The sequence below is a fragment of the Eleginops maclovinus genome, chromosome 22, assembly GCF_036324505.1.
Source record: "Eleginops maclovinus isolate JMC-PN-2008 ecotype Puerto Natales chromosome 22, JC_Emac_rtc_rv5, whole genome shotgun sequence".
NCBI lineage: Eukaryota > Metazoa > Chordata > Actinopteri > Perciformes > Eleginopidae > Eleginops > Eleginops maclovinus.
Genome location: NC_086370.1, coordinates 6476018 through 6485912, shown reverse-complemented (window position 1 = coordinate 6485912; position 9895 = coordinate 6476018).

Here is a 9895-nt window from a genome sequence, read left to right as displayed (position 1 = left end):
ATTATACTGAGTTGTGGATGGAGGGGGTGATCTCCCACTCTGCCTCTTTCTCCCAGGGGTCCGGAGGTGCCCTATACACACACAGCAGGGGGAGGTGTGTGTGTTGGCAAAAGGAGGCAAGTCTTCATCTAAAAATAAGTGACGTACCCCCTCTCCTACCCATTCCCCAACCCTACATCAGCAGTGTGGCATTTAATGACCTCACACACACACACACACACACACACACACACACACACACACACACACACACACACACACACACACACACACACACACACACACACACACACACACACACACACACACACACACACACACACACACACACACACTCACACACAAACCTGGAGAGCACATCCTAATTACTGACATGGGGAGGGTTCAGCTGTGGGGTCCTGGGTGGTGTGTTGGGTTGGGTGGGAGCTGTATTAGGTGGGAAAAGGTCTTTGATTTTGCACATGTATACACACACACACACACACACACACACACACACACACACACACACACACACACACACACACACCCTGCTTTAGCCTCTGTTCTACACTCTAATTTCTCATGCTTGTCATTTTTACATTTTTATGTGTTTATTTGTTTTACGACAAAATAAATATATTTTTAATTACCTTAGATTTGGAGTTCTCCTGCTCACAGTGACTGTGATCCGTTAGAAATGAAGACGACAGCAACGTTTTGTTAAATTCTAATGTAGTAATGAGTCCAAACGCGGAAAAGACTTCAGGTTCCCGCGTCTCGTATGTCAATGGTGTTTGTGATTGTTCTTTCTAGTTTATTACTACTTTGTTCTATTGTCGAGTAAAACTTGAATACATAGTAGCGCTGACATTGATTGCAGCAGAATGGTTTTGTTTCTGTTGGCACTGGAGCACACTCTGAGCAGTCACCTCCTGTCAGGGTTTGCTCTCGCAGCTCAGGTTCTTGGGGTTCTTCAGCCAAAACATTGTACAGTGTTTCCTTGTCCATAACATCCCCATCTTTCATATTTCAGTATGCCATTTTCTCCTGGTTCAAAGGCAACGAGTTTGCAATACATAACATAATTCAGTTTTCGAGTCATTATATAGCACACACTGAGGAATGTATTGCTTCTATCTATTATATTTACCATAGCATTAATTGGACATCCACATAAAGTGTGTCAAATGTCTCTAATAAAAGCTTATTAATGTTTAAATGATGTATTATTAAATATATTGGAAACTGAGATATCTTTATATCTAAAAAACAAAATGTACCTTCGTATATAAACATTAATATTTCATATTATTTTATCTTTTATTAAACACTTTAATTTATTATGTTTATATATATCTTTATTTTTTTTTTTTATTGTAAATTCTCGCTTCCTCAATTTATAAGGGTGATATAAGGGTATCTAGTTTTACATTTGTATAGATTTTTTTTCCATTCAAAAATAAAGCATAAAACCCAATTTCTCCCAGGATACATTTCGTTTTCTGATTCTGCTTATTACATTGTTCATTGTACGGCTGTCGTATCATTGCCATGCTTTCCGATATCATCTTTGCTCACCTTCTCTCTGTCTTTCTTTTCATTTCACATGGATGGCTGACTGGCTGCAGGAGGACAAAGTGGTGAGTTTTTTTTTCAGTTTCTGGACTACATAACTCTGCCTGCAACCTTTAAGACAATCCTTTTTAATGTGTCCAGAGAGTGTGTATGTGTGTATCGTCTGTCCATGTGCCTATTATTTTCTCAAGCAGAACAAGTAGGATCAGAAGAGGCAGTAGTGGTAGTAGGTAGCAAAAGCCCTAACAGTTCAAAACATCATTCCTTTAATAAAGGGACCTAAAAGTTACAAGACTTTTTTCTGTAGATAGATATGACCGCATATAGTCCCTTGTTTCTTCTGAGCAATGATCTGTTCTCCTTAGCAGCGGTCTGTTAGTGAAAAATGAACAACCAATAACACGTTCAAATTGAAGATTCAGAAACAAGTCTTCAACTACACCATGTAATAAGATGCTTTAATCACTTCCAAATGAATCCATTCTCTAAGACTAAAGCCATTAGATGTAGGGAAAAAATCTGGACCTCAGATATAGACTTACACATTCAACTAACATTTATTCTGGGGTTTGACTGTAGCTTGCATTTCAGCCATTTTATATACAGTCTATGAGTTTAGCAAAAGTCTTGTTGTAATGGATCTGCCTCCTGAAGTCTATTCCATGTTGTTTCCATTCCTTTTCTTCAACATTTGCCACAGCTGCTCTGCAGACAATAATAATAACATTTACTGATTGGGTAAAGCCAATTTTTCATTCATTGATGACAATCACACTCACAATCTTGGACGGTTAGCTTTGTTTCTAAAAGTGTAACCTTACTCAACATCTGCAGTGGTAATGAGTTATCTAATGCTGAGTTGAGCCTCAACTGTACAGAAAATATTTGAATAAAAGTGAATATCTGGTTCTCAAAGATTTACATGTGAAATACCATGTGCCTGCTACTGATGTACAGTAATAAGTCAAACTTTATGTTTAATATTTTTAACAAGTTCAGTTTTGGAAAGCAGAAGTTTATTATCAAACACATATTTGTTCACTTTTTTGCAGAGTTAGATCAGAATATTAATACCGTTCCTGGTTAGCTTAGCTTAGCACAATGACTGAAAACTGGGAGAAACCGCTAATCTAAGTCACTAACATCTTTGGTAAAATAACCAGAATCAAAACGTAACATCTTGTTTGTGTCATATGTTAAAAAAAACAAGTGTAAAAACACATACTGTGTATTGTGCTGTTGTATACAACAATGAGAGATATTGATGTGCCTGCTGGTTGTAGGCATTAAAACAAGCAGACCCCAGCAGCAAAACAAACCCCAGCTTATGTAACCTACTGTATGTCACAGTAGCACATACAGTTACGGGTCAGATATCCTGATAGAGGAAGCATGTTAAATTAGCCCTATCTATCCTGTTTCTTTGGGTTTTGTCTTTGACCTGCTTCATTGCTATGGAAAAGATTGTCTCTGTCCTGTGGCCTGGTTAAACGAGCGTTAAGCAGAATCGTCCGATATGATACTGCTGGAGAACCGCTCCCAGCGGAGATGCCTTTAACACCTTCCTCTGCTTGTGTAGTTGTGTCAGGTTTAGAACCTTACTTGGCCTTGGCGGCCCTCCCTCAGGGCAGCTGCCAAACCAGCACTTTGATGATACTTGGCTGGGCTGGAACGCCATGGCTGTCCAAGAGTGCTTTGGTGTGCTGAACATAGCAGCCTCACTCCCTTGCTACAGCTTGGTACAACAATCACTGGCTCTAAAGAGGAAGGCTTTGGCAGAATGGATGCCCTATGTAGCACTGGCTGTATAGCTGGACATGGATTAATTTAATTAGTTGAGGATTGATTAATGTTTTCTGGCACAGCGGTGCAAAAGTGCAAAGTTATTCTTCCCACTTTTTCCACTCAAGCTAAACACTTAAGTTAAAGTGAAGTGTTCGGCCCTGCGTGATGCGGCCTCAGTGTGTTTCCTCTTGTGCAGTTTTTTGAGGACACTAACTGGGAAGATGTAGCACACAATGGCATAGTGTAAGTCTGATCTCACTCACCGTGAGACGCTTCCCATTGTGATCTATAATCAAAAGTAAAACATTTAGTGGTCGTACAAATTCCTCAAAAATGATGCTTTTCCTTCTGTCACTCAGTGAAAAAAAAAAAACATGAACAGAACCTACGCACATTAGGTCTGAATACACACACGTACAGACACATGCAATTTTATTATGGAGTGATGCCATGAGGTAATAGGCTGCCAGGTTTTCTGGTAAAAAAGATTGTACCAAAGAAAGCTGAAGTCTTGATATCACCTTTTTGCTAAATGTTAGCATGTGAGTAAGATATGTTAGAGGTGGAAAACTTAATTAAAAAGAGAATGAAAAAAAGCTGCCCCTATTATTACTAGTTCAGCAGTGTGTAAAACACTCAATGGTTACATCCACCCATACACTGTTCTGATGTCACATCATCTAATGTAATTTACTTTTCCTAAATACGTTTGTGTAGCTTGACGCTTCCTGTCCTCCTATACAGCCATGTCTGGACTAGCTGTGGCTAATTCCCATGGCAGAACTCACCATTATAATAAACTAATAATAAATATAATTGTTTTTTATTCACTCCTTATTAAGACAAACAGAGCTTACCACACAATGCTGTCCAAGATTATGTTCCTAGATTTTATTTATTTATTACAAAAGTTCTGGCACATACTGTAAAAGAAAAGAAAAGTGAAGTGAATTGTCTACTTCATTTTCCGCGACTAAAATCATCTTGTCTGAATGAAGTCTAAACAGTGAGATGTCTTGCTCTTCAAAGAACATTTTGAACGTCGTTGACAGAGAGTTAGATGAATACAGTTATAATAAGCATAATAAACAGTGTGGAGCATGCAGCCTGTAGTGTGTTCTGCTAATGATATTCAGGGCTCATTATCCGCAGTGTGTTTCTTCCCCACTGTACCTCAATGTGAAGCCAAGTGTTTCTCACAGAAAGGGTTTGAAGTCATGATTCCTTCTCTCATAGGAGACTATAAGAAAGTGTTGTGTGTTAATTTCACCGCCACGCACGCGTACACCTTTACTCTCTAATTGGAATGTCCAGGGCTGTATTTCTGTGAGGGGTTCTGCTTTTTATGTGACTATAAGCTGCTCAGCACGGGCAGATAGCTGTTTTCAGACCAGGTTTGATTCTGAATTACTGGCCTGACTCTCCTTATCACTGTTTTCTCAAGACAATCCATTGTTTTTTACAAATGTCCTTTCTTAGAAGAGAGCTTTTCCTTTGAGAGGATATAATGGAGTGGATCACAGTAGCTGTTTGGTGGAAATGTTGTCTGAAGTATTGTTCATTTAGTTGACTGAATGACTGTGACAATATCAACATAACATTTGAGTAAAAAAGTCTAAAATGTAGTCTCAAAGACAAAAAAAACGTACCAAAAGATGAGAGATGAGACAAAACATGCCCTGACTTTTAATCAACTAAAACATTTACTTAAAAAACAGGACCTCCACATGATTATGATTATTCCATATGACATTGCATCACAACATAAATAATAAATAAACCTAAATGACCAAAGACGTCTAGAGAAAACCAAGCTGATATATTTAAAACCACCAGTGTGGGATTATTTTATGATTGTAATATATTCTTCAATTTACAGAATAAAGCTACAACCATTGTTATCCATTTCAACTGTGTTTTTTTCTGCTAAAACAAGTCATATATAGACAAGCGAAGTTAGCTTAGCTTAGAATGATGACTTCAAACAGAGGTAAACAGCTAGCCTGGCCCTGTCCAAAGTAAAACAACAATTCTATGTTGTATCTTTTGGGTTAAATCAACAGAATGTGATGCTTTAGGGCAAAGTGAATATTGTTTTCTTTCATACAGAGTCAGGCTAACTGTTTCCAGCTGCTTCCCATCCTTATGCTAGGCTAGCAAGTCCTGACTAAAGCTTTGTCAACCCTCTCCATTCTTTCACCCAGATTGGTTTTCCCCAAATATTTGCAGTACGTAACTTGTGCTGTATCATTGTTAAGTCTGCCCATTATTTAAAAAAACCAGTAAAAAGCTCATTTAGCATTACGCATGCTAATTCGCCATACGTGCTAGTATTTGTTAGCATGTGTTGTTTTTTGAGCAACAAACAAATTGTGTTGAAGCCATTTTGCCTTTCTACCGGATTTATATTTTTAATTAAATATTATGAAGGTTTGCGTATGATGCTCTATTATTCATATCTATTACTGTTTTTGATTGATGCCGCATTCCAATGTTATGACGTCACATAGGCGTGGCTTTGGCCCTTTAACAGGGGACAGGTGGCAGGTGCGGAAAAGACTGGAAGGCAAACAATTTATTAACTGCATGACAGACCGCAGGGGAAATAGGGAAGAGTACCCAAGCTACGCCGTATTATTTTGAATCTTCTGTTTAAAAGTGTTTCGTTTTGTTAAGCATTTTGGTAAGATTTTCTTTAAATAAAGGCGATAACGGATCTTCAATGTGGATGTGCGTTAATTCTTCTGACCACTCACAACAACACCTAGTATGTTCCACACACCCACCAGTTATATTTATATATATTATATTCACTGTTAATCAACTATTTAATCAGATTAATCATACTGTTTAAGGGTACACCTCTTTCTCAGGACACTCTTTCTAGCGTCAGTTCTCCCTCACAGCATCTTCTTTAGGTCTTTTTTTATAGAACACTCATCACTCATTGCATTTGTTTCATTTTCTTGCCGTTATTTGAATGTAATATTCCTGTATCACAGCTTTCCCTGGGGGAGGTGTTTATGAGCTCAGAGACAATTCTGTGTCATGGTTGCGTAGGTTTATATAGCATGCCACACTCACTTACTTTTGTCTTGCTCAAAAGGCCACTAACACAGTTTTGTTGGGTGAAGGAACAACCATCATGTACGTCGACTCAACTCCCTTTGCTAGCCAAAAAAGTTATTCCTGCACCCTGAGACAAATGACCTATCAAATAAAGGCAAAAATACCCCCAAAAACAATCTTACTATGCGTCTGATACTTGTGGAAGTGTATATCTATTGATCTAAGCCCGCAAGGAATTATGGCTTTGTGCTGCTTTGTGTCGGAGTGCAGCGCACTAGAAAAGCCTGAGCGATGTGTCATCTGCTGTTAACGCCACAGCGCCTCATGATTACTATTGATCGCCAGTCTCGCTAGCTGCGTCCGTTTCCACGTCCATCTCTCATTGACTGGTCTTAAGGGGGCCATCTTTCTCCTAGGTTGTTGCTGTACTCCCGTGTGAAAGCAGGCTCTCACACACACACACACACACACACACACACACACACACACACACACACACACACACACACACACACACACACACACACACACACACACACACACACACACACACACACACTACACTGTATCATGTTCACCTGCACACAAGAACACACTGTAGGGCACCCTTTGGATGTGGAGCTTTGTTACACACACATGACAAAGACACCTTTACATGTTTCACTATGAGTAAATACTTATACAGTTATCCACTGTTTTTCCTGAGACAGCTTGATTAAGTGTCTGTAGCTTTTAACAGTGGAAGGTTTTGGGTGATTCGGAAAAAAAGTTACAAAAATCAGAATCAGGTTTATTGCATGAAATTTGCTCTGATCTGTAATTGCGCATACATAAACATAGTAAATGTTAAAAATAAGTCAAAAATGTTTACTGGAAATACAAATTTACAAAAAGTAAGTAAGAAAATGGCAATTTAATCCGCTACCAATGGGCCACTTAAATCAAGCATGTCAATCAAATCAGCGTCACGCAAATGGATTATTTAAACGTGACTCCCAGTATTGCTATGATATTTTCAAAAACAACAAAATAATCGCATCAGCTATACGATTGGTGCAAACAGCAATCAAAAGCTGTCTAACCCCCTTTGTTTTTAAACAAAGTGTATCAAACACACACCATTTCCTCCATTGATTTATTTTTCTCTCACACACATCCACACTTGAAACACTCACAGACACCAGGTGCTGTGTTTGCTAACTAGAGACATTTGGTGGCGAAAAGGGGAAGCGCAGCATTATGACCTGCTATATGCAAGTGTATGTGTCGGTGAGGGAGGTGGGAATCTGACACATGCAATATAAACACATTGTGTAAATACCTGTAATAATCCTCACACACACTCACTACATCCATGGATGTACAAAAATTCCTTATCTAGAGAAAAGGCAGTGTGTGTGTGTGTGTGTGTGTGTGTGTGTGTGTGTGTGTGTGTGTGTGTGTGTGTGTGTGTGTGTGTGTGTGTGTGTGTGTGTGTGTGTGTGTGTGTCAGGGAAACATTGGTTACATATGGTTTGATGACACTTTTGTAACATCTGTAGGGAGCCAAAGCAATATTGATCAACTAATAAGTTGCTGATATTGCCTTTGTGCATGTATTTTACTGTGTGTGTGTGTGTGTGTGTGTGTGTGTGTGTGTGTGTGTGTGTGTGTGTGTGTGTGTGTGTGCGTGTGTGTGTGTGTGTAGCCAATGTGTGTGAAAGAGAAAGTGTGTGTAGCCCATCATGAATTGTGCTTGCTTGTAGGGCTCAGTTCCATGTGTTATTTTACAAATAAAATGCATTCAGGTGTCTTATTTGTGTATTTTGGGTTTTGTGGGTATGCATGTGTGTACTGTACTTGTGTGTGTGGGTGTGTGTATTTTACTGCGGGTGCCGAGCGGTGCTGATATAGTACCTCATTAGATGATGTGGACACTAATCTCCTTTGTGGCAGTCTTTCATCCTTAGCGCAGGATTTATAGACACCCTTGGTTACGGCGCTCGCCTCGCACGATGCCATACGTCAAGCTGTAATTGGCTGGTGCTACTTCCTGCTTCCTCCTCCCTCCCAATCCTCCTCAACCCCTTTTGGGTACACGTGGCCTTACCTGTTATATGGCAGGTGTTCTGTTTGGTTTCTGGCTAAGGCAGGAAGTGTTAGGTGGCAGTGTGTCAAGTTTAGTATTCTCTGGAGATATTGGTGGCTGACAGTGTATAACTAAAAGAAACAGCATGGAAAATCTTGGACCGTTGCGTTTCTTTAAGGAATAATTCAATATTTACACATTGTAAACTTCTTAATCTTGAAACGTGGCAGTAATACAGCTGAAAATATGAAGAAAGAATTAAAAAAAGAAGCATGTTTCTCAATAAATTGTTCGTATATCGTCTACATTTTCTTGCAAAACGAAAATATTGGTCAAACATGAATTTAGTGATTTACATTTCTACTTTTCAGATGAACATATATTTCCAAGGGGGGGCATTATTAAAAGAAGTTTGACAAACACTGATCCTATTTGTTTGCTGGCCAAAGAGACAGGGCGATGTGGTTACAGTTACTTCTGTATATTTACATACAGATATACTGTTTATATTCTACCTTTATTTATTTTTAATTCATGTGCAATGCTTTTTTTACTTTCTGCTGCAACAAAAAAAAATCCCACATTGGGATCAATAAATTATGTCTAATCAAATCAAATGTTTAAGCAATAGACAAATTGTTCTTTACTCTTCCATTAGAATCCTTTGTTAAATGTTTTAATTGTCTTAAAATACTTCTGATCATATTTACTTTCCGACCGGTGAGACAGGGAGATTTGTTTAATTTTCAAGCAATAGACAAATTGTTCTAAGTGCATGTATCTGAAACGTACACACGTAGATGTTAACGGTTAATATATTTTCTTTTTAATTTGTGTATACCAGGGTTTTTTCTAAACCGAGTAGCAGGTGTCAGCATGCGCTCCTTTACAAAAATGCAGATTTTCCCTGTAAAATGTTAAAGTGATGCCAGAAAACAATATATTTCTCTACAAAAAACCTTGTATACTATATAATCATTTGATCCTCATCTAAATATTACATCAGATGGCGGAAGTGTTGAAGAGCTTGGATTGGGAATTGAACCTCTCACTGCCTAACATGAAGTTCACCCACATAATGTTCAGTCTGTTGTTGCACAAATGGCCGACTCTCTCCAGGAAACAAACACCTACATGTATCTCCTCAAACTCCGAGATATCAACCACACGCACACATGCACCCAAACACACCATATACATGTACACATGAGCAATGATTCACACGATTCAGCTCCTCGACAGACACAAATAGACACATGCACAGATGGACACTCACACACACGCAGATGCAGCAGGGTGCAAAACAAACACACACACACACACACACACACACACACACACACACACACACACACACACACACACACACACACACACACACACACACACACACACACACACACACACACACACACA